We start from the raw sequence: 26,621 nt of genomic DNA on the forward strand, positions 1-26,621 counted from the left end.
GAATGCCACACATCAAAACATTTCCTGCAACTGAGATAGCTTTGGTGCAACAGGAAAATCGATAAGTATTGAGTAATAGAACAAACATTTACCAAGGGAAATGTGATACCATTTTATTGGTATCAACCGATGACTCAGTGATTAGTCTTATATCCAGAATAATTATTATTTATGATACAAATATATAAATAATAAATGTAAAACATGATTCGACTGTCCGGTGTAAACCGCAGAATGAGCTACCATGTTGCTTAGTTTTTTCGCAGAATCTTTCGGTCAACTAGTCCAAGAATTGTTTAGCTCTACTAACTTTCATAAAAATGTCACTAAATACAAAATTAAAATCTAGAAGTCTCCACGATTCTTGTAACCATAAATGGGCCAACGTCTAAGATGACCGTTTAACGTTAAAAAGTAAACTTTAGGCTTTAGTAGACTTTACTAAAGTACCTACTAATAATATTACAACAAGAGAACCAGGAATTACTGCCTTAAAATTTGAAAATTGTAAGTTTGAAAATTGTCATTTTATTTTAACTGCAGCAATAGAAAATAAATGATTTCATGTCCGATTTTTTTTTGTGATCCACTAGAAGATAAATTAGTATATGTCATTCAAAGTAGAAGGTCTTTTTGTGCTTCGCCCAGTTGAGACCTCGACTTCTTCTCGGTCTTCAATCGCTGTGATTAGCACAAAAAGACTCGCTTCTACTCTGAATGATATAATCTACTATGCTAATTGAAATATTAACTATTTCCAGTAGCTCGAAAAGTTGCACATTAACTTACAATAGTTTTTCACCTCCTGCACACACGTTTTTATTACATAAAACAAGAAAATGACATTACATTTGCTAAAAATTCCGTATTTTTTAAATAATCCTTTTTATAATACACATAATTCTTTTTTTTATTTTTTACTATCCATGGCGCTATATCTGAGGTTTTAAAATTAAATTTTCAATTCATATTTGAGTTTCGAATCTCCCGTTTTCCTTAAATTCGTAGACAGGATTCGCACATCGCAATTTAATGAACATGCACTGTTACTTACAAAATTCAGCAAGCTCAAATCATTTTTACAATTTTAATTTATTGTGTAAATTTATAAATTCAACGTGGAGATATGAAGTAAAAATTCTAATTTAGACTTAACATTTAAAATATATCACGCAAAGTTGTTCGGTGCACCAGAATTTTTAAAAATCCATGTCACGGGTCGCCATTTTTCATTTCCTGTCATTTCTGTCAGTTTCTGATCTCTCATGCATAATGGCACTTACGTATGATTTATTGTTGGCAGAGGTGTCATTTCTCTCATTTATGTGATTCGTGAATCCTCTCAACCACGACTGGACTCCCATACTTTTACTAACTCCATTCGAACGCCGTCGTCTCTTTACCTCCAACGTAATTGAATCTAAAATTATTTCTCGTTGATTTTTTTCACAAAAAGATTTCCAAACACATGATTGAAAGGAAACAACGCATCTGCACAAATTGAATTTTTCTCAATAAATTATTGCTAAATAATGTCAATGTAAAATTTAAGTCATTACGGCACTTGTACGGTAAAGTGAGTTAAAGTTTGACGTTATGTATTTGGTATTAGATAAATCATTTGAAATTTGAAATAGATCTCATGAACATGACCAACCATCATTATGTAACTTTCCCCGAAGTAATTTTATTATTGTCATCAATTTTATTAACGTTATACTATCACGTGATTTTTTTAATTTCAGTATAGCGAACTATATTATAATATAAACGGCTAGATGTGATATTTAAAAAATCACGTGAAATGCATAATATGTAGTATCAGGTTAGTTTAAAAGTAGATTGTAAAACGGGGAAGAAAGTAAAATTCCCTAGGTGTATTTTTATTATTCTGTCCCTGTTACGGCACAGACACAGTTCCTGTTCGATTTTTGCATACAAAAACGCATCTGGTGATGAATTAAAAAGGTGTCGAAAGCAAATAACGGATGGTCGAGTGAAATGAAAATTGGTTGTGCCGCGTTAAATAGTTGCGGAATGCGTGTGTGCCTCTGCATTGGGCACATGTAAAGCAATTTTCCAAATTAACTTCGTCAACTATGATCGATCCTACATCACCACTCGGCGACGTCAATTTGCTGAATAGTTTGTAACTCACTTGAACTGATTTACGTTCCGTGTAGTAAACACAAATGGTCAACAAGAGAGGCCGTTCGAATTTTATTCTGATTGTCGTCGTTACGACGATATCCATCCAGCAACGCGGTCGAGTATTATTTCACACACACACATGATCATAGTCGTTGAATCGGCTGATGAGCTTGTAATTCTGGCCGACAGTGTCGTCATTAATTTTACCTGATTGCATAACGAAAGTCTTGGGGGGTTAATTATATATATATTCGAGAAGGAAATTTACTTGACCCAAGTGGGCCTAAGAAAACTTACCGTTCATATTCTCAAACCTAATTTAAGACCCAATTTGCCGAGCTCTAATTATAAGAGGAAAGTTTGTCTGCAAGTATTTGCTCGTGTACAAGATGATACATTAATTATTCCACCAAATCTAGGGAACGCCGGCAAACTTCAAGTTCTTGTCCCCTCGTCAAATGGATTGCCGATTTATTAAATTTACGCAACATTTTTACCTCCGGGACAGAAGTTCTGTGCACATTCCGAATGCTGATGCTGCTGCTGCTGCCCGAAAGTAAAACCGGCAACCAAAAATGCTGCTTAGGTTACTGACCTAGAACTTTCACGTAAAGTAACGGCGATGGTTACGTCAACCGTTGAGGTATCGCAAGACTTCATTGTGCAGGATGAGGCCAGCTCTGTGCTTTTTTCACACAAACGGTTCATTCACCGGATCCTACTTACTTTGTTTATGGTGGCCATTTAAACCAACTAAACATTTCGCGTAATTATAAACGAATCCGAGATTGACGCGACTCACCGTAATTGCCAATAAAAACGAAATAAAAGTGCGAACTCTGAGGCACCGTCGTACATACTAATACAAAAAAAATTTTAACACTTGCCAGGCACTTCGCGAGTCACCTGGCAAACTCTGACTTTACCGAAACAGGTTGTCTACTTTGTAATTAGATATTTTAATAATCTAAATTTCTATTAATCGCGTTTCTCAAATTCTTCGAATTTAAAAGGTTTCAAAACACGGAACTGAAATTCTTTAGATTGAAACACAAAGATACTACCTTCAAAGAATGTTAACTAAAACTGTGAGAAACCGTTCTGTTTTATCCTGGAGTATACCAATTTACACCGGACAAACACGTTACTTCAAAGAAATCTAAGATGTTTCACCGGCTTCTCTCTATGCAAGAAAAATAAATCGTTCCACTTTCCGAAAATTATGCACATTCTTCAACAAGATTTTTTGGCATTTCCCATTATCATCACAATCTAGGTCCGTATACCTACTGCAACCAAAGATTTAAAGTACGAACCTAGCTTGCTTCAACATTTATCAAATTTTACAGCTCGTAAACTTTTGTAAAAACCTGTTTACAAGTATAAATCCCACATTTCGTCCAATGTTTTGCATTTATTTTAATTAATTACTAGGAAGCCGCTAATTTATAATGTTCCAAAACGGGGATGAGAGGTCACACTGTATAACCAGAAAGAGCAGAACGGAAATGAACGAAACATTAGGTAAGTTCTTTTAATTACTTCAACGAGATCTTGCATTGTTTTCATGGAATATAATTGAACATTCCCTACCGCAAGATGTCAACATTGATTCTTTAAACCACACAAGTTCCAAATTTTCTCCTAAAACCACTATTCTTCATATAAAGAAAAAAGAAGACGAATTTTTTCTTACAAACCGATCAAATTAATACGCTTACAAACCATAAAAAGTAATGATTGATTAAAGAAATACAACATGATCAACAAAAGACATCAGGGTTGGCTATGGAAAACAAAATTTCTGCAAACGTGGGACGTAATTTAATCAACTGTCACCTGTCAATTTTGATATTTACGTGGAATTTACTTGAAAAATGATTTTCACTCGAGAACACAAAATATTCATGACAGAGACCAATTTTTTTGAAGTGGGAACGAAGAACATGATTACTCGGTTTATCTCTATTTTTATTGATCATATTGTATATGCAGTGCAGTGATATGAAAAAAGCCGATGACGGATCGAATTGAAAACATTTATTAAGTCTTTTGAAGCAGGTTGGCCAAGTACTTACTCCAACATTATTAAACATTTTTGGAAACTACTCTTGAAAAAAATTTTCATATGCTGCTGCGGCGACAGATAGTTATTCACAATTCTTCCTCTCCGTGGTTATTTTATTGGGTTTTTATTTTTGTTTTTTTTTTTTTTGGTTTGAAGATGTTTTTTGTGCATTCAAAGTCTTTTGCTGCCTCTACCTCCGTCTTGGCGTAAAAAACCATTTCATGCACAAAAACACTGGCGACACACTTAATATAAAATAGTAGTTTATTTGACGAGTTCTTGTGTAAATTGGGGTTTTTTGGCACGAGTGGGCCAGTTTAAAACGCGAGTGAAACGAGCGTTTTAAAGGCCAACGAGTGCCAAAAAAGACCAATTTACACAAGAACGAGTTGAATACAACGTTTTTTTGTTCGATGAGCCCCTTAAAGGCTCCAAATCGCTTAAAATCTTTAAAATTAGCTTGACGTTTCATTTTGACAAGTGGTGACATTTATCAAAATCCGTTCACACAGGAGAAAATTCTCAAATTCTGACAGTGTCGAACAAAAAATAACTATTTTAAATGCATTCAAATTAACCGTGAATAAATATGATTTACAACTTTTCAGGATTAATTGAAATAATTATGCCCTATTTACACCTCAATTTAATTTCATTTTCTCAAAAAATATGCTAAAGAGAGCAATATCTACTAGAAAAGTCTTTTCCTTATATTAGATTACTGAGTTAAAAATCTTGTAAAATATGAAAATAATTTAGTTTTGATGATACAAAACTAATAAATAATTGAGATATCTTTTAAGTCATTCATCACTCTTGTTGTGAATCATGTATGTAATTCCTGTGGTTTGGACAAAAATAATGATAGGTTATCGTTTGTTTAAAAAGAATATTTGAATTTAATTGTGTCGTCAACAATAACAGCGTTTGTTTTATTAATCACTGAATGAATCATTTTTAAATAAATAAGGAGCAAGGGAAAGCATGAGAAAAGGAAAAAGTCTTGCGTAGCTGTTGGCGAGTTTAAAAAAAATCTTAATGTGAATTCCCGGTGGAAAAAGGAAAAGTTTGTTCAAACCTTCAACACTCTGAGGTAGCAGTAATGGTAATTTAAAAACAGTAAAAATCACCGTGTGCCGCTGCTAACAAACACGTCGTGTTAACAACAGACACGTCGAGCTTTGATCTCAAGTGATGCTATTAAAGCTCGCTCTTTCAACGGCGATTTTAAAATACCTATTTTGTCAAAGCAATTTTGATCTGTTTATTTTCGTAGGACCGGTTGTATCTTACAGACTAAACAAATTTCCTGAATAATCATTTGTGAAGATTTAATCGACCTTTAATTCTTGCAAGCTAAATAAATACAAATCAAGCGCTCACCGCGTTGCCAATAAGCTCCGTGCCGGAATCGGTTTTTGCGCGTGTAATTAATGGCATCCGTGTCAACTTCAAAATTGCATATTTATCATACAGTTGGAAGTTTCGCGGTGAAGAAATGCAATTCGTGTCGGGCCAGCGTAGTGCAATGCATCTGGACAAGAGTCCTTTGAAATATAACACGTACTGCAGTAGACGACAGTTATTACACCACAACGCAAGAAACATTACATATTCGCAATGGCATTATGGTAATTTTCTAACCGACCCATGTTGCATTATGACTCATGCATTTATTCCAAGGACCCAGGACGACAGACACCCACTGGAGATGCGGTACTCTCACCATAAAATTACTCCCAACAACACAGACAAGAAGTTTTCGTGATGATTTCGCTTACAGATTACGGTCCTGGCGACGACACTTTCGCATAATTGCGCGACCCTGGACTATAATTAACTTGCAACAATTAAAGCTGGAGGTTTATATTTAGATGTAATGGAGAATGTTGGCTGGATTCTTCGTGCATGAATCCCATCCCGGTCACGGTAATTTATTGTTAATTTGTGGGTGTTTCAAAGCGTTATAAATCCAATGTCGATGGCAAATATTTATTGCGCAAATATTAAAATTTCAAATTGCTTTAAAGTTTGCGACTAGCGTGACTGCGCGAAAAAGAATTACATCTATGGAAGATAAATCGAAAACAAATTTTTGGCACGCAATATGAACGATAAACGCGAACGGACATATATTTCAGCACCAATTCCACATAACCGAAATATATGTCACAGTTTTTTTTCTTTCGCTCGCTCTCAATAAAATTTTACACACTCAAAAACGGAACGTCCCATTTTTTAAAGCGAAATTCCGACCCCATATTTTGCTTTTATTCGCCGATTCATCACCGACCCGCAAGATCTCGATTTTACAACGGACGCTCATTATTATACAATTTAGCAATAATATTCCGGAGTAACGGGGCAATCCGACGCGCATTCTTGTCCTTTCATACCGGCAATTAATGATAACACATTTAACGTTTTTTCGTCGGTGGCATCTTTTCAATTGCGTGTGAATCTCGATAATTAACCGTACTCGGTTTTGTAATCACGTCGTCGGTTTCAACATTATCGATATTATGCACCGAGCAAAAAATTAAAGACAATACAAATGTGGGTTGTTGAAAGCCGTTCAAAAAAGATGCACGGTCATTATTGCAAAAATTCGCCTCCTATGTGGCCCACACGTATTCTTCAATAAAGAAGCTCGATAATTACAGCGGTTTCGCAAGACCATTTTTGCTTCACATTTTTTAATTAAGGTTAGGCTTATGGTTTTAATTTGTGCCGGCAGAAAAGAAGTACTGTGCTTGATGATGCTGCTCTTACATTTTTAACAAACAAAAAACGTAGACCCAAAAATATTTCCTTTTAAAATAAATGGGTGCTCTGTTAAAGGCGTTGCGGTAGCGCACAAATATACTTATTTCTTTGAAACCACCAGCGTTGTAAATATCAAAAAAACAACCTTCGCAAAAATTGCTAACAATGCTAACAAGTAATAATAAATGTTACCATTTCATTAGGTATACCTTTACTGTTCACCACAAGGATTACATAAAGATTGCTATAAAATAATATTATTAGAGAGAGCTCCTAAATTTTGACAAAGTAGTACAAGATATAATGAGTTGCTGGAATTGAAGTTTTAACGAAAAAACAAGTACATATCTGTAACCAGAAATACGACAGGACAAAAATGTAGGGCAAAAAAGAAGAAAAATGTACACTGCCTGATATGTAAGTTGTGACAAAACATTTTTGTTAACAACAAGTACATACATAGATATATCGGATGTTCATTTAAATTTCTCCTCACTGTGACGTTGAAGAGTCGATTGTGAACGCACCACTCGTCAGTCTGCAAAATAAAAACACAAACAATGCAAACAGTGAGGTTAGATTTAAACAGCTGATCCGTGATTCGTAACCCGTGGTGCGTTTACAATCGACTCTTCAACGCCTACTTTGAGGAGAAATTTAAATGAACACCCTATATAAATTGCATCTATAGAAATAAGTTGCGGTTGTTTTGTACACCGATAGTTATAATTTCGTCGCAATACACGTAACTGTCACCTTTAATTGTATGTATTTAATTAACAGGTCAGACCTTCTAAAACAACTATTTACAGCAATTGGAGCAACGAATTTAACTTTGAGATGGTTTCACTTAGCTTAGCATTTACAGAAAGAAAGACCAGCTTCTGCTGTTCTTGAAGAAATATTGCCGTTGTTAGAAAAATAATAGAAGATGGTAACCGAGTCACCAGCAGAATTATATGAATACCTCCGACTTCCCTGGAATGAATACTAACAACTAACAACGTATTTCACGAACACTTGGGCATCAAAACAATTTCTTGTCGTTGGGTACGTCACGATTTAACAGATACTCAAAAACAATGTGTAGAATAATGCAAACAAATGCAAAGATGAAACCTAGATGTGATTTTGAATCTACATCTAAAAAACAATCAACCCAATGGTGTGATTCCCCCAAAAATTCAAAACTGAGTAACATACTAATGTTAAGGAAAAAATTATTGTTCCTTTTTTTGAAGGTTCAGCAGTAAAACTATTGGAACGTGTTCACGTTACAGTCCTGATTCAGCACCTTGTGAAAGTTTTTAGTTCCCCAAATTAAAAGAAAGATGCGTGGTTTGTGATTCAAGTCTTGATAAAACCTTGTCTCTAACTCGTAAAAACAGAATTTTTATTTTCAGGACGAATGCTTTCAATTGGATAAATGTGTTGAACCGAATGGTGAAAACGAGCTTTTTATTAAGATTTATTTCAATAGATCTCTAACACTTTTGGTGCAATTTACGTTACAAGAAAATATATATTCATCCTAAAATCTGAAATGAGATCTGAAAGAAATCAGAAGAAAACAACAATAAGATTACCAAAAACGGAGCTATGCAAAACAAAATTTCCGAAAACGTGCGACGTAACTTAATGAACTGTCAAATTTCAATTGTGACATTTACGGGAATTTTATTTAAAACATGATGTTCACCCCAGAACGTAAAATATTTATATTTTTGAAAAAATATCCAAATATCAAAATAAATGAAGTCTAAAGTAGCTTTCAAAAAATAGTCATTAAAGTTCTTTCCTTGATTTCTTCCCTGTTAAATATCAAGACTCCTCCATCAAAAAATCTGTTGCAGGGTTTTGTGTAGATAATGTATGTATGACAAATACGTAGCAATAAAGCCTGGGTCCGTGGAGAAAAGAATGTATTCTACAACTTAAACTGCCATCATTTCCCTTCGTGAATAAGAAATGTTATTTCTTAAACATTTAGGTTTTCCTCTAATTCGTTCCTCGTTATGGAACAATTTTTAGTTTATGATAAAGAACAGCATTTCAAGTTTTGCATGAAAACATTGTTATCTACTTTTTTACTATGAAACTATACTACTTATAGAATAAATTCAGTAATTTCAAAACTAATGACATTTGTCGAAAATGCTGTTAAAAGAAGGAAATGCATTATTTGTACATTTATGTACTTCCTTACAAAAAAAAAACCGGTAACGACATTATTAAAATTTCGTTGAAAACAGATCCTTAAGGCATAACCGAGCAATTTCCAGCATCCTATCAACAAACAACAATGCAAAAGCGGTGTACTTTAAATTTTAACATAAATGAAACAACAATAACAATCAATGCGAAAAACAAGCCCTCATTTCCCGACTGGAGTAAACATCCAACATAAAAAAAAAAAACAATCCGGTTTGCTCTTCTGATAAATTTACTTGATGAAAACATCAAACAAGACTGCCTTCATTACAAAATATTTTTAATTGAATCCACGTGGTGGTAACGAGGTAATGATATAAATACCAGAAAATAAAATACAAAAAGAGAACAGCGGCAGAAGAGGCACGTTACGATGTACGTCGATGAGAAGAGAGGAAGCAGAAGCATGAATTGCGGATTTCTCAACGCGACTTAAATTAAGCCAATAATTGTGTAGTTACACATCCGCCGAAGAACGGGTCGCGTATATAACAATTTAGCAAACAAGCTATTAAACGTCAAACTCTAAAAATTACAGCAAACAAGGCCGCCGAGGGCAATTGGGACAAAGAAGCAATTTAAGGCGACCAATTACAGTATGGGAGCTCCGTTGGAAATTAAAAAGCCGTCGGTCGCATTGTATAGAGAGGGGTACATTTAAGGTGAGAGCCTGTCAACGACGGGAAGTACAATGGGGGTTCTCTTCGTTCATATAATAATTGTCTTATTTGAAAGTTTTATTGGGGCACAAAGCCGATGCAAATAACAACAATCCGGTCTATTGAACATGTTAAGGTTCAAATAACGATCGCACAATAAGAAAGAATGTCGAGTTTTGAATTCCGGAGCTTTATCGGAGGCAATTGTCAGACTGATTAATTATGCACTCGATGGCGCATATTAATTAATCGAAGGACTCAGTAACGTACGTTCGTTCTGATAACGTGATTGTTCAGAAAGGCAGACAACTATACGTGCGGGGTAATTTATTATATGCGGTTTCTTACAAAGCCATCGACGTCTTAGATTGAATGAAGGGACGGTAGGGGGAGGGTCTCCGGAACCATTAACGCCACCCCCATTCGAAACCGAAGTATGGAAGGATAATTGGAGAGATAAACACCCACGCATATCCTTGATGTCATCCTCACCGACCGCTCGGGGTACATTAATCTGCATTCTCCGATTGGTTCATTTACATTTTGCCTGTTTCCAACAAGGTGACAGATTAAATAAGCACAGTTAATCACGTTTATGTCATGCATCTGCATCCTTATCCGATCGTACCGGAAATAATTGCGATCGAGTGCAATCGACGAATCCGTAACGATCGTCAACCTTTCTCGAGAAAATGCAGCTGCACTCTGACCTACGAAGTACGATCACCAATAAAAACAGAATCGGCCTCATAAATTGGTTCGTTAGTCTGTTTATCATTAAAGATAAAAGTCCATAAATAGAAGGGAATTTATAATACAGCTTCAATTGGAGTCCTGTTAGCTGTTATCAATCTGTAAGCGTGATGTAAAGCTATTCGTTACAAAAACGAAATTACAAAGTCCACTAAAGGAAAGCTAGAATGTCGGATTAATGGCGGGACTGGAGGGTCCAATAAATAGATGAAAACTGTCACGTTTCCGCAAGTATTCTTCTTGAAAACGCCTCTTGTGGGTCACGATCGTAAATCTTTTAAAATATTCGCGTCTCAAACTTTACGGTAAGAGCTAAAACTTTTACTTATTCATAATTAATATACGTTCGTCTCCACAATGAAGTACCTAATGTCGTATTCATATCCAAAAATTTCAAAATCATGGAACAATAAAGATGAAACCCAAACAAAAAGCCCTTACTGTCATATTTTTCAGCAGCTAAATTGGATTGGAATTTAAGGATATTCTAAATTTTCTATTAGTAAGACCAATATCCGAGAAAACCAACCATAAACTGAAATGCATATTATTAAACAGACAAAACTAGATAGTTTTGCTTTGATAAACTAGTAGGTATTTGGCAAGATTAAAGTGGAATTTGTTGACGAGTCTCTTCCTCTTCATAAGCAAATTAAATAAATGCGTTTTATAAGGAAAAAATATTGGCCTCAGAAACCTTGTCATATTCCTTCTAAATTCTAAAGTCTTTAAGAATGAATGCGATCGCAGTTGCAACATTTATACCGGGTGTATTATGAAAAACCTTTGGTGCTATAACCTCCTTATTTTTTATCCGATTTTAATAAATGTTATGTCAAACAAAATTGTTTTAAATGGGCTACAATTTGAATTGATCCAATACTTGTTCTTGAGTTCTGTTTTTGACAAATAATAGTCAACTTTTTTTTTCAAATGGCACTATTAACTTTTTTTGCTCAGTTTTATAGAGATTTTTATTTTAAATATGAAAATGTAAACAACCATGCTCATGCATAGAAGCAAAAAGAAGAAATTAAAAAACGATGTATTTTTTTTTAAATTAAGCAGTCACATTAAACAATAATAAACGTGCATTCTAATTTTGCAAAGTGACTAAGAGAGCTATGGACATTCAAGACAATGTCTATTTGACTCCGGCCAATAACAGAGATGATTTAATAAAAAGAATCGTAGCAGTATGTGAACAAATACCACCAGAATTTTTATTAAACGCCGCAATGGGCGTCAGTGGAAGGTGTCGAATGTGCCTTAGAGAGAATGGAAGTAATTTCAAACATTTGCTATAGTAAAGTTATGGTTACTTGATTTTTGGAAATTCTATTTTTTTTATTAAAAACAAATTTTTGATTTTTTATTTTAATGTTTATGTATTCAGAAGATAAACATCTATCAGAATAAAGATAAAAAAATATACAGTGCAACTTAAAAAAACAAAGTTAGCTGCGGTCTGTCAAAAAATATAATGTTAAAAAAAAATCATGGCATGTCGGGCTATAGTGTTTCTAAAACGATTTTGTTTGACGTACCTATCATTTGTTAAAATCGGATAAAAAATAAGGAAGTTATAGGACCAAAGGTTTTTCATAATACCCGGTAGATTAATAATAAATTAGTCGCCTTCATTAAAATTCAAGTTATGGACAACGCTTTTAAAAAATTAAAAATGCTCCAAAAAACGCAATTTCAGAGTGTATCCGTTGTGACGCCGTTATGATCTCATCAAATTTATTTTAATGGGAGCACGTGAATCATTTATGTCACTAGAACCCTTAATCCTCAAGAATTACGGCAATATGTCACAAAAATCGTACCACAAATTTAAATTTTCTTTCTTAGCATTCTGAAATATCACGATCTTCATTCTTCAGAAAAATTAAAACACTGTTAGAATTGTCTTACAAAATCTGCTGTTGGTATGTCGATAATGTGGCGCCAAAGAACGTTAATGATAATGGTGCTTTGTCTAATTGCTCTACTAGTTTGAACGTCAAAATAAAAATGCCGCATGTAAAGGAAACAGAAAGCTAAACGAGACAATCCAAATCGGCATTTGGAATTTTGTGAACGATATAATGAAGATCCAAGTTTCTTGTCAAATATTTTATTTTCTAACGAAGAGATTTTTTATTTAAACAGTACAGTAGAACTCCGATTATCCGAATCAATTGGGACCGGACCCTATTCGGATAATTGGAGAATTCACGAAAAACGGTGATTTCTTAGGAAAAACGCTCATTTTACTGTAATGTAGTAATGCATTACATGCATTAAATACTTTACACCAAAAACAATGTGTGTACCTATGTACAGTCGATTGTAATGTACCTATGCGATTTATTTGCAAACGACTGTATGTACATAAATGTATTGCATTTTGTTGCCTGGCAATTTAACGAAAAAAGCTCCCTCTGGAAAAATTACGAATCCGTAAGACGAGTAATTTTTTCTGGCAGTTTTTTGAGTTTAATTGCCAGACAACAAAACTCGAATTATAAATGTCAAGTTTACTTCGACACAAAAAAAGCTTGAGTGTAATTCGGTAAGATAATTTAATGAATACGTAAATCACTATGACGCAGACCTACTGGAATCAGACGCTTTCAAAAGTTAGGTTCCGTTTTGTCGCTGGAAAAGTTAGGGCAAACTTTTTTCGCTGTCATGATGACAAAAACACCGCAAACACCGCTGCTTATGGGATTTTTAGTGTATGAATTAAATTGTCCCCCTAAAAGCGATTCGGATGGCTGGAGTTCGGATAATCGGAGTTCTACTGTACTGTAAATCGGTCATAATTATCGCTTTTGTTTACGACAGGTGGCAGAAAGCATTAAATGGCGACCTCCTCGATTACCAGATTTGACACCATTGAATTTTTTCATGTGGGTTTACACGCCTCTTGAACACGGCCAGATTGTAAATAGATTACAATTTTAATAATTATTGTAAACAATGTATTACAAAGTGACAACGAAAGTGATTTTTTTTCATGTTTAACAAAATTTTTACAGACTGAAAGAAAAATTAGGTTTCATTTTAAAACTTTTGATGAGATCACATCGCTGACATTGTTTAACAATCTTTTAAAAAAACTTTTAAATTTATAGAATAATTTTTTAGTTTTTTATAACGAGTAATATACAGGATTATTCACGTAAGATGACGAGCCTGACCAGGTAGAAATGCAACCCAAAATACAATTTATAAAACTACCTCGATCCCTATTACACATGCACATAAAACAGATAGCTTTTAAGGTCAACCTAATGAATGCCAAGTTCTGACAGAAAAATACCTCTCTGGACAAAGTATGATCTAATAACAATAATAAGCAATTAAAATCACAAAAGTAAGGGTAAATAGGATTATGTCGGTTCCGTCATCGTTCGAAAACATTTTCAAGTACTAAATATGAACGAATATACCTTTCAATTTCAAACTAATAGAATACCTTCTCGGATTCTTGATTTAATTTTTAATTACCAAAATAAAATATACGTGAATAACCCTGTATAGTTGTACTTTTATACTTCCTGAAAATACACAAGCATCTATTTAAAAAAAAAAATCATGATATCACATCGACCTTATAAAAAGAGATACATTTGTCAAAATAATTTCCAAATAAAGCTTTTTAAAATCTCTTTTGTGCATTACTGTATCACCAGCCTAGATAGATGAATTACTAACTAAAAATGAAAAATAACAAATGCATACATTTAGCAAACAACATTAAACATTAAAAAATCCCAAGTGAACTAACGGCCACGCCTATATAACAGTATTGTTCAAGATTCAATAAAACTCTCAAGATTCCTGCAGGTAAAAATTCTTCCTCTTTTGTTCTCTTCGGTGCATCTTTTATCAGCATAAAAATTGTGGAATCTTAATTGCGAAACAAGATACTGCCTACATTTCAGTATCCAATTACAAGTCAAAAGCAATTTACAATGACGATTAAGCTTCAAGTTTATTTTTACCCGATTCAAAATTTTACTTCGCGTCATCATTTAGATGAAATTGATTTTAAAACTGTCACCGCATCGAGCCAATATCAGAATTTCAGATTTGAAGTAAACTTAAAAAGTCCACAGTACGTTTTAATTTTTTTAGTCATTTCGTAATGCGAAGCGCAGAAGCCTAATCCGCTTTAAAAATTTGTAATGGAGCATTATCCTGCAAGTCTTAGACAAAGTAAGGATGGCTATCCTTGTCCTGAACCGTACCGTACGATTCCCCACGAGTCTCGTGAACGTTGTTGGCATGAGGAAGATATCAAGTATTAAAAAGAGTTCTTTGTGATATTTTCACTCAGCCTGCAATATTTTAATATCATATGCAAGACGGAATTACGGTCGGCACGGGGCCGAGAGTGATTTTATTAAAATCTTGAAGAACTCCAACTGCAGATTTGGCCCGAACACATACAAAACGGTAAATGTGCGCCTCGTTTAGGACGTCAGGGTATTTTTTCTTCTATTTTTCATACTTCACGTGTAACTTGACTCTTTTATGCCCGATTTACTGCACTGATACGTTCATCGTGCAAATCTGATCTTTATGATGCTACAAATTTCCAGCGACATTGTGCCGGGACAGCTGAAACACACACTCTTTTACCTTTTTTTTTAATTCGGAAAGAACAACTGCGCCGAAAACGAGACGAAAAATCGCGAAAACGCTTTCGGATTTTCATCGGGCGATAAAGTAGGCATTTTAAGGTGAAATCTGGACGGACAGAAGGTGAATCATTTCGTCCTGAAAGCCGAGTCTATCGCAGAGGTCTTACATAACGCACATGTGGTGCCGTAATTTTTCCTGGAACCGCATCGGCCATTAGTCATCCAGATAATGTGATGTGGCAATGAAGTGATATGGCATGGCACAGTTCGGCCATACCAAGAGCGAGGAGAGCGAGTGAGAAGGAGAAGTTGCCTCGGGACGAATAAAATGTCCATCATTACCTTGCACAAGTCGTTTTAATTAGCAAGCTTTCGTCGAGACATTCCATACCTGCAACAAAAAGAACGAAATTAGCAGGGAAACTAACGAAACAAGGAAGGACGACTTAATAATTTTCAATTATTATCAGATGAGATGTTGCGACAGTGCAAAATGGACGGGGTACGCGGCGTAGATATTAACGTAACATACAACATTGATGTCATGTGTGTATCAAATTCCAGGCGAGCAGAGAAAGTTAAAAGTCAACATGCAAGCCACAGCTGCACCGCTGGATAACTCCGATGATATCACGCGGGAATCTAGGACATATCGGAGGAGTCAACAAGGGTCAAATTACCAGGAACCCTTGAGAAATTTTAAGCCGTGAATGCCAGACGTCACCAGCAGGGTCAACCGTGGATCCCACACGATTTTTTCCTCACCATGTGAAACCTCCATCCCATGTATGACGTTCACCGCTTGATACAATTATTATCCGAAGGAAACACAAAAAAATCTCATCTGGGCGAGCGTTTAATAAACACAAAACACGCACGCCGATCCCGAGGTGTGATGATGCGTAAAAATGAATTATCCTTCCACAAGAATTGATCGCATTGGTCGTTTCCAGGAACCGGCGGCGCAAAAACAGGATTAGCAATTCCGATGCAAAAACAGAGCGAAAATCCCCTAATGAAGAACATTTTGCAGCAAACTCGCCTAAATAATTTAGGAACGGTTGAAAAATTGATGGCTGCAGGGCGAACGAGCAAACAACTATTATTAAAATTTCATAATGTGCAAACAGAACGTGCAGATCCCATTGATTCGGCATAAAAACCCTGACGCCAGGAAAAAGTTTAAACAACATCCCGCGGACAACTTAAACACTCCTGTTATCCTGGGGGACGATATTAATTGGGTGCACGGCAGGCCGGAAGAAAAATTCGACGGGACTCGTTCGCCCGAGAGATGTTATCGCGCAATTGCTACGTAATAAAGAAGAGGGCCAATTGAAAACTTGGGTAAATAACACGAACAACGTCTTTTACAACCTATTTTAATTATGGAACTGTTTAATTAAGCACCCTTGAAGAAACTGAGGCGTCTCAGTCAACATCCACCCTTCGTTTGCAAACCGATTGCGCTTCCGTCCATGATTCAGCTCATATCAGCTAATATTAAATTGAGCAATTATCTTCTATACATCGAGCACGAGCATCATTTATTATAAGGCGCTCACTTTTTAAACTGTCTGCTACACGTTTTCTTTGCCGACTCCGACGAACCGACCAATTCCAAACCCAATTAATCAATGTTAATTTTCCAATTACTTTACATCGCCAGGGAGGAAACGGAGGCTGCATTCAGACTGCACAACGACTCTGTATTAATTAGGGGAAAACAGAAAACAACAGGACACGTCAGGATTTGTCTCCTTTTTTCCGTCCAAGGACAAAAACAAAATTTGTCTTCAAGCGGTCGAAAATCGCCCCTTTGAGTATCTCTGTAGAAACGGTTGAAGTGAAGTTTTTTTGTAACCAGACTGCAAACACTTCAAATCCTAGAAATTGAAATGTCCACACGCGTCAAATGCAAGGTCATTTGAGGCATTTCTCACGATTTATTTATCAATAATTACAAGAAATACTTAAGAATTAAATTGTTACTGTTAAAAAATCGAAATAACAATATTTAGTCGGTGCTATTGTGGTCGTCTTTAGTAGACTTGGAACAGTGTAAAGTTTGAATTTCCCGCCGTTTGACACGAATGACATTTGTTTATGTTTAATCGGGACATAATTGAACATGTTTGTTTTCAGCAAAGGGTGCCCTTAGAAATTTGCTTCGAGAATAAGAATCGTTAAGTTATTCTATTTTCAATGTAAAACATTGCAAAGAAAGAAAAAAAAGTAAGTTTATTTTGGATCTAAATTTTAGGTTAGCTGTCAACATGCTCCAATTAATCTACGCTTTAAAAAAGTACAACAATTGACGGTTTCCAACGCCCTCCCAGCCCAGGATTTCATTTAAACGCGCGATATTGCAACAAGACAACTAGGAATTACTGGCGCCTTAAAATTTGAAAATTGTCATTTTAATGTAACTGCAGCAAAAAAAATAAAAGAGTTCATGTCCGATTTTTCTTTAAGAGCCGCTTGAAGATAAAATACATAGTATTATTCAGAGTAGAAAGTCTTTTTGTGCTTCGCCCAGTTCAATCTCTGGACTTACCACAAAAAGACTCACTTCTACTCTTAATGATATAATCTATTCTTTCGAGTGCTATCGGATAGACCAGAAGTAAGTAGAAAAAGATGAGTTCGGCGACCCCGCAAGATTAATTAAAACTGATTAATTGATCGTTGCGACTTGGAACTGTCATTAATTCTTGTAACAACTTAAATGTCTCGTTGCACTGCACACAAAGTGTAAAATCATCGGTTCCATCTAGAAGGTCTAATCAAATATCAATCCAGTGTACACGATGAGAGTGATTCAATTAAATTCGCTGGTAAATTATTCTGAAATAAGTTAGATTTGAATAATAACGCTCTAGAGCATTGGAATGTGAACGTCGGATATTAGTAATGAAATATAAATGATAAGCTTCCAGATAATGAGGAAATGACTGCGCCTGTAAACTATGATTATCTCTCGTCATGAATAATTTTTATGTTCGTTTGGAATTCTTGCGAGTTTATCGGTGATAATAACAAAACTATTACGATCGTTCGAATGGTTCCAAGTTACACTCTGCACGGTCTTTTAAGTGAATTCGAATGTAATAAATGGTCTTCCCCATTTGGTGGCGTCAGAAAGTTACATGTTCATTCCCGAACGTGTTGCGGTCGAATTAAAACTACATCAATGTAAATGAAATTTACTGTTGCAACACATGTACGAGCGTTATGTACAAAATTATATTACACGAAAATGCGTTTTTTCGCTTTATAAATTTTGATTTTTAGGGGTTGCGTTGCACGAAAACCAATTTTGATTTTTACGAAATCTAATAAATGAACAGATAAACTATGTACGCCCACTCATCTAGATCATTACCCTTCCATCACAAACTGTCAATAATGCGGTTTCATATCTTGTTTAGTTCAACTGCCGATATCGCACATAAATAAATTTGCACACTGAACGTATTTAGAACGAAAAATAATACCTACACGCTACTGGTATAGATAAATTAAAAAAGATAAATTCTATTAATACCCATTTTGTACAATGACCCTTTTAACGTGCATAAATTTTGACATACAGTACGCCACAATCTATTTCACCCTTTTTCCTGATTTTTCAATTAATGTACTGTTTACCCCTTTTTCAATTTTGAATCACTTGCAACAACAGAATTACCATTCCTAATCATCGTTTCTAGAAAGCCCTCTTGCTAAAACGTCTTATAGGGTTCGTAAATCACTATTGCATTTACATTTTTATGTGTTTCTGAGAGGGACAATCATTGTCTAAGGGAAATAAAATCAGAAAGTGACAAAAAATCGTTAAACTGAAATGTAAATCTTAAATAACCCAAGACTGGTTTTTTCTTAAATCCAAAAGGAATGAGAGTAAACAAATCTGCTAAGCAAAGCTTTTACTTCTGCCAAATTCTGACTCCGACTCCTTTTAATTTTGACACTTCGTTTTGTTTATTTAATTCAATATTACTGGTAGTCAGAATAGATAAATATTAATAAATTAGCACGATTTATGTATTAAGGCAAACTTTTATAAAATCGTGGGAAACTTTTTAAGCTTTTAAGCCGTTAAGCGAGATCGTGTGGAAAAAAACTAAAATACTTTTAAAAATAAAATATTCAAGACCGTACATAAAATACTTTGTAAAGAAAAGTAAACAAAGGACATTTTCGGAGCTTTGTTAGAAACATTTCCCAAGTCTGCGACAGTTAAACCTTGACCGAAACTTTTCCAATAGAGATAAAAATTGCTGATTGATGATTGCTGACATTGGGAGACTAAGAATTACGGCTATCAAAGATTACAAGATTACAAGATCCAAGAATTCGTGTCACAAAAAAATATCTGAGACTGAATATTTACGCAATAAGGTGATTGCTTTTCAATAACGCGTACGTATCAATTTCTGGATCTAACCAGAGAGAAGGTCCTAAACGAGAGAGGAATTTTGGTTAACGATAAATATATTTTTCTTCAAACCTTCATAACAAATTATTTAAGACATGTTAAGAAACCAGATAGGAATTTCAGATGATTTAGCTAGTTTACTTTACAGCCGCTTATCAGCGGAGATAATAATTTCACGGACGCCCTCAGCGGAGATAATAACTTCACGGACGCTCCTCAGCGGAGATAATAACTTCGCGGACGCTGGTCAGCTCGTTAGATGCCATGACAATGAAGTGACACTTTAGCATTATCAATGCAGCAATGCAATGTCATATTTTACGGACGTTTGAAGAAAAATATATTTTTTTCTATAGCAGATGTTAAAGTGTGCTGTTATCTATTCAAATCAAAACGTCAAGTAGCATTTTAAACGCAAGGGTAGATAATGTGCTACTTTAACAACAAAGGTAGATAAAGTATTTTTTATTATACCTGAATCATAATCCCTGTTTTTGACACTAAAATGCGTGCGAAAAAGGGCCTTTAAAACACTAAAGCTTTAAGGGTTGCTTAGGTAACAACAAATGCACCTACATTTTGAACAATGATAAATAGACATTGATACACGATTTATGATAGCAACGAAACAACAACAATTGACCATTTCTATATCAACGATTAATGACACAGATTACCTCCGAAAAGTTATTTCAGTTTACTTTTTTTGTTATAATTTTCAGATTGTAGTGCAGGTATAATAAAAAAGAGCGTATGATACACGTTTATAAGGGCCTTCAAAGCACTTGCGACGTTAAAAGCACTCCGCTACGCGTCGTGCTCTTAAACTCGTCGCGCGTGCTTTAAAGGCTTCCTTATAAACTTGTATCATAATATACTATTTTTTTTATTATCCTAACTACGCTCATACTAAGAAGATTTTAAAACCTGACACGATTAGTAATGATTTAAAAAAAAATGTTTTAATAAGAAAATACAAATGCTATAAAAAAAAATTGAACATTATACACGACGATAAAATTTAATTATCTATCTAAAAATACTCGAAGATAAGATACAATTTTATCGTCTTGTATAATAAATAATTACATACCTATATGTATGTATTTCCAGATTTGAGAAAAATCCTCATGGAACGACCTTTTTGTGATGATGATGATGTTTTAGAAGAAAAAATTTCTGAATAAATTTAGTTTCTAGTTTAAACATAACGAGCGTCAAAAAAATGTGTGATCAAGCGGTTTTCTCTCTTACTCTTACACAAACGCAGGTCGTCTTTTTAACTGGTATGCTTTGACATTTCCTTCAAATCCATAACCTCACTTCGTATTGTGTCATTTTATTGTAAATGAGAGCATTTATTTAAAGTACTCGTAGTACTATTGGGGACACGAAAAACTGGGCAGATGTGTCATTCAGTTGTCAAAATTTCTAAACCATACCTTAGCTACTCATAACCAAGTTGACAGTTTTTTTGAAAATATCAATTATAATGACGGTAAAGGTGCATTTACATTGACACTTTTTGAAATGACAATAACAGACTGCCCAGGATTCCATGTCCCTCATTGTATGTACTAAGAAATTGTTGATATTAGTTCTCAAAAGAAGTGTTCCTTTGCAACAGAAATAATTCACGCCCCTGAGTGAATGACGTTTGACACCTTTGCTTTGACGACTGACGAAACTACGCCATACGTCAACTGAAAGAAAAGCAAGTCCACAAATTTTTTTCAACGTCACTTTATTATTGTATTCAACAGATTTATAAGCACATATGTTAATATTCCAGATGAATATTTCGGGAAATAAAAATACGTTTAAATTGTGAAGTTGTTAATTTTTAACGATAATATTCAATCAAAGTGAGAACCATCTGTGTCAATACATTTTTATAAGTTTCTTTATTTCTTTACTGGAAGAAAAATGTTCGTTATTTTCGATCACAAGAAGTTTTTTTACACCAACCACTGCAGGCTGCAACTTAGTTTTTTTTTTTGTATTTCATCAATTTGTATACGACAAAATCAATTGTTTATCTTACTTGATATTTTTTTACTCTCCACTATCGTCTTTAAAACATAATTATTGTCAAAAAGTTCACTTCGATCTACATCTTGTCCGTTCAATGTTTCAATTTCATTTCAAAATTTTGCAGATCAACAATGGGTGGTTCGTTCTGTGGATGAACCTTCTCCAAAGTAAGTACTGTTACGAGAGCAGTTCGACCCATCTTGAATCTGCTAAGATTTAGAAAACACCAAAAAATCAAAACTAAACTCAAATCAAAACCCACAAAGTATAATGGCCACAAGAAATACATAATGCCAAATACGACGACAGATCACTTGCAACGATTATTATCAAATGTTAGCATACAATTGGCGGAACTTTGAAAAGTCGATATTTATTGTACAACCAGCTAATAATAATTTCTTTATTCAAGGTTCATTGATTTATTGGAAACACTCTTCGCATGAGGGAAAAAATAAATTCAACCAAAAGTCAAAACCTTTTTTATTTTGCACAGCTTTAACTCACATCGTTTCAAACATTTAGGAAGCGCATTTTCACAATACTAAAATATTCCAAGTACATATTACCATCATAGTAAATGATAAGGGTGTTGTAAAAAATTATCGCCTACCACATTTCACGTTGGTTCAGTCATCATTCACGTCGATCCCGAACTTTCTTGGTATCTCATAAATCAACTTTTTAACAGCAACATGAAACCCCAAATTACTATTGTGATGCAGATTTCTAAGTACCATTAAAGTATAATTGATTTTCCGATAAAAATACGTTTTGTGAAACGCCCACAACAAACCCATAACCCTCGGTTCATCAATAACGGTTTAAATTTGAAAAGAGCGAAAAATCGAAAGTGACAGAAAGTGTTACAACTTATTTGAAAGTTGGGGACGCTTTCAGAAGACGCAAATAAATTAAATTACCACTACAGACCGTGTATACTAAACGCGCAGAAATATGGTCGGAAGTTTATGATGGCATCGCTTTTCCAAGTTGACAGAAGACATTCCCACGAAACGTTTGACAGTTCTGCTTGTTTTTCGTCTCGCGAATTATCCTCGCGTCGGTGAGCCACGTTTAAAAGGCCACCAGGTAAGCACCAGTTCGAAAAACAATAAATAAAAACGAGCGTCCCATCTGGGAAGTCGCCTAGATGCACATTCCGATCGGGGAATTTCAATGTCGCGGCGTATTTGAGCATCCCAGTAGGCGACGAATCGTTTATGAATCGTTGGCCTTGGTGTAAATTTGGCAACGTCCATAGCGTTCGCTTTCGCGCGGGAGAGAGAGGGAGAATGCAGCATGTCTGGCCGATTACATCATAGAATCACTTGACATTCAAATATTTGCAGGCGGCCGTTAAAAGACCGCACCAGACGAGAGTGGACGTCTGGACGAGAGAGAGGGGAGACCTTTAACGGGTTAAGTCGTTGCGTGTTCTACGCTATTTTAAAACTCTGTTTTTACTCTTTTATATTATTAAAGTCTGGTCGTTCGCTTTTACTTTCTTTCAGTTCTCGCCAGTTTGTTTACCCCCGGGCGTGTAATGAACCGCCGAAATTAAAATAACACACCTAAATATACGTCGGAAAAAAGTTGCCGTGCACACACACGCTCACATATCAACGTTTCGCAGGACGTTATCAACGGGAAAAAATGGCGATTTGGCTTGACAGAAAGCCGGCGAATCCTGATGCGTGCTTCCACATCGGTTTTTTTCAGTCTTCACGTAAATTATACATAGCGCCGTCCTTTTCGCCTGGATAAAGAATTTACAAAATGGTTTCCCTTTGTTGTTGACATTCGAATAAAACGACCGGCTCGCTCTGAATTATACAGGGTGCTGCGCTGAAATGTTGCAACGTGCACGCTGCACCCCTGCACAAAACCTTATCTTTAATTTATGAGGGGGAGAATTCGTGTGCGCTGCAGAATAAAATTTGTTTTTAATGCATGTGTGTCGATAGCGTCCGCCAAAACGCGCCCCCTCCACTTTTCTTTTGCAAAATAAAAAATCGATTTTCTTTCGCTGCGAGTTGTATTGTTTGCATCGTGTTATGATAATTTCGTCAAAACAAACAAAATCTCGAAAACTATTAAAAGTCCAATGTCAATGTGCTACCTTAACCTTGATCTTCACAACGAGAATCTAGTAGAAAGCAGTATCCATAAAGCGTGGAATTTGAATAAAGACGCACAAAACGTGATTTTCTCCGTTTTCGTTCCATTTTCTGGTTACTGCCGCAATACAAGATAAATGAAAAATAAAAACCAAAAATGTATGACAAAGAATGAAGTGTCTGCTCGATGATAGCGCACTCGCACTGTCAAATGAAATCATCTTTTGTTCGAATCGTAGGTTTTGGTGGAAATCCATAATTTTGAACTAATCAAAGATATGGAATTAATTCGAGTAACATCAAACGGAAGCAAACAATCAAATTGATTACATGTCACGTGCAGTGGAATCAAGATGTTGCAATGTGTGTTTAGAGAGTGGATATAGACAAAATGTGCTGTTGTTGTATGTATATTTAATACCTATACAGGTTTATAAATTATCCGATTTTCGACATTTCCCACTAACTCAATAAAATACAATAAAATATAATATAATAACTAAAACTAACTAACTAAATAAAACAATAATTCAAAACAATAACAAATTAGCAGCTTTCCAAATACAATTATCCCTCCCCACATATTGTCCCTCTTCTCCACTCAACCTTCTTCATCCATTCGATCCCTCTTCCGTCCTCATTCAACATTTCTTCTCTACTTTCCTCTCTCTCTCTCAATTCTACGCATTCATTCAACATATGTTCTATCGTCTCCTTTTTTTCTCCACACATCCTGCACACTCTAATCCTATCCTCATTCCAATATTTATTCTCTCTCTCCTCATTTCCACACCTAAATCTTGCTATTATCACTCTCTCCTTTCTACTCTCTCTTCCTAGGTACTTTGGTAGTTCTTCCGTTATTATTTTTTCATACTTCCCATTGTACCTAGATTCCCTAATTCTCGTTCTTCTTTCCTGCACTTGCACATCTCTGTCTCTCTGCACCAATTCATCTGTCATTGCTCTGCCTCCCTCTCGCATTCTTTCTATCTCCGCTCCTGCATACCCATTTCTTTCGAAATATGCCTCCCTCTCTTTCCATACCCCTTTTCCTATTTCTTTCCTTTTTTCTTTCAGACACTTGCAAAATTCTACACTCTCCTCTCTCTATCAACCTCTCCTCAAATCTTATTGCTCTCTTTCCTGCTTCTATTCTTATTCCATCCCTTTTTGTTTCCTCCATCACTATATAGCCCGGTGTCTCTCTATCTACTCCTAGCACCCATTTCAAATATTTTCCTTGCACCCCTTCCAACCCTTCTTGCTCTCTCCATCCCCATATTTCCGCTCCATACATCATCACGCTTTTCACCAGACTATCAAACATCATTATTCTCCTTCTAAAGTCATGTCCAAATTTTCTCTCTCCTATCCCCCATACCGCTCCTATTATCTTATTCGCTTTTTTCACTAACTCTCTCACATGTGCTGCTGCTGTGTTTCTTTCATTCATCACATAACCTAAATACTTAAATTCTTTCACTTCTTCAATTTTATCCTTTTCCCATCTCCACTCATTTATTTTTCTCCTACCACCCCCCTTTCTAAACACCATCATCTTGGATTTCTCTACATTCACCGTCAACTTTTTCCTCCTCATATATTTCTCCATGTTTCCTAACATTTCTTTCATACCTTTCTCCTCTCTCGCTAGCACCACCAAATCATCCGCGTATGCCAAAGACCACACTTTTCTTTGACCACCACGACCCCCCCTGCCTGCCCCTTCCTGAACATCTCCTCTATATCTCCTATAAACGCTGCAAACAGGCTGGGGCTTAGTGGACAACCTTGTCTTACTCCCTTATACGTCTTGAAACATTCACTCACTCTTCCATCCACTCTCACTCTACTTATCGTCTCTTCATATATCTCTTCTATTTTTGTTACCAGATTCTCATTTATCCCTTTCTTTCTCAAGTGTTCCCACAGTAAGTCTCTTTCCACATTATCAAAAGCCGCCTTCAGGTCTACAAAAAATGCATATAACTTGCTACCCCTCTTTTTTATCTCATTTCCTATTATATGATTCAAGATATATACGTTGTCCATAGTCCCTCTACCTTTCCTAAATCCCGCCTGCCCGTCTGGTAACGCACCCCGCTCATTCATTTCCTTCATCAGTCTTTCTTCCACAATGATCGCGTATACCTTATATGCCGTATTAAGGAGCGTGATCCCCCTGTAATTGCTGGCTGCATCCTTTTCTCCTTTCTTATATATGGGGCATATTATCCCCTCCTTCCACTCCTGGGGGAAGCCCTCTCCCTTCCACACTCCATTCATTATCTCTAACAACCTATCAACTTCCCTTTCAGTTCCATATATCCACGATTCGTTCTGTATACCGTCCCTCCCCGGTGCCTTTTTCCTTTTCAGTTTTCTTAGTTGTTGCTCTAATTCTTCTCTTGTTATCTCTTCTATTTCTCCCACTCTGTGTTGTCTCTTTTCCTTTTCTTGTCTGTTTTCCTCACCCCCCAACAACTCACTGAAGTACTTTCTCCATTCCTCCATAGTAATTCTATCACTCACTATTTCTCCTTTTTTCTTTCTTTCCCTATTTATGTATCTCCACACCTCTTCTTCCGTCTTTATACCTTTCATCTTCATTTCTTCTTCCATCCGTTTCTTTTCCTTCTTCTCTTTGCATACTAATTTGTACCTCTTGCGTGCTCTCTTGTACTCTTCCTTCGTTGCTTTTTCTTTTTTCCAATTTCTTAGTTTCTTTCTTGCTGCTTGCTTCCCTTCCCTGCATTCTTTATCCCACCACTCGTT

General features: G+C 35.5%; 1 protein-coding gene across 3 annotated transcripts in view; it reads right to left on the reverse strand.

The window, feature by feature from the left end:
• The window catches only part of LOC138122899 (Krueppel-like factor 6), a 300,113-nt gene that overhangs the window by 221,516 nt on the left and 51,976 nt on the right, over positions 1–26,621 (reverse strand). Inside the window, exon 1 of one of the 3 annotated variants that reach the window (XM_069037311.1) lies at positions 15,591–15,639. The exons of the other annotated variants lie outside the window; for them this stretch is intronic. The gene's annotated coding sequence lies outside the window, so the exon portion shown is untranslated. Of the gene's footprint in view, positions 1–15,590; positions 15,640–26,621 lie in introns of those variants that run through there. 3 annotated transcript variants of the gene reach the window in all.

This window comes from Tenebrio molitor, chromosome 1 (genome assembly GCF_963966145.1).
Source record: "Tenebrio molitor chromosome 1, icTenMoli1.1, whole genome shotgun sequence".
Taxonomy (NCBI): domain Eukaryota; kingdom Metazoa; phylum Arthropoda; class Insecta; order Coleoptera; family Tenebrionidae; genus Tenebrio; species Tenebrio molitor.